The sequence below is a fragment of the Myotis brandtii genome, unplaced genomic scaffold (genome assembly GCF_000412655.1).
Source record: "Myotis brandtii unplaced genomic scaffold, ASM41265v1 scaffold986, whole genome shotgun sequence".
NCBI lineage: Eukaryota > Metazoa > Chordata > Mammalia > Chiroptera > Vespertilionidae > Myotis > Myotis brandtii.
The window spans coordinates 1398632-1399304 of NW_005372102.1; positions in this window are offsets into that span (position 1 = coordinate 1398632).

Consider the following 673-nt stretch of genomic DNA (forward strand, 5'->3'; position numbering starts at 1 on the left):
CCACAGTGGGCGGGGCCCTGGCGGGGGGGGGGGCTGGCAGGGGGGAGCCCTGAGCAGAGCCAGGAGACCCCTGTCAGGAGCGTCCCCCATACCCCCGCCCCCGGCCGGGATGAGTCTCACAGCTCTGAACCCCGACGTCCTTCAAACACGCCCTCGTCCTGGGGACCAGCCACGCCAGCGCGCACCCCTCCTGTGTGACAGGAATGGGTGGGAGGGGCCTCGCTGTGGGCACAGGGGCTCCAGCGGCTGGTGGCCACAGGAGGAGCTGGCAGGTGTCCTGGCTGCACGGGGAGCCCAGCAGCCCCCCGACATCTCCGAGTTCCTCTGGGGGGGGGCAGGGCTGCCTGGAGCAGGGTCCACCCCCAGGAGGGGCGGTGACTTAGCCACAATGGGCTCCACACCTGTCCCCTGACCCAGGGTCCTGAGTGGTAAGGAGGTGCTGGCCTGCGCCTAGAAGAATCGGCCCCCCTGCCCACCAGCCAGCGCCTGGCCCTGTGTACAGGTGCGGGCTGAGGGCCTGTGGGCTCCCTCCCAGCAAAGGAAGGGCCCGGTGGGGATCCCAGCCCCAGGGGTGGACAGAGGGGGAACCTGGGGCAGAAGGGGCGCCTGGGCAGAGGGGGAACCTGGGGCAGAGGGGGCACCTGGGCAGAGGGGGCACCTGGGGCAGAGGGGG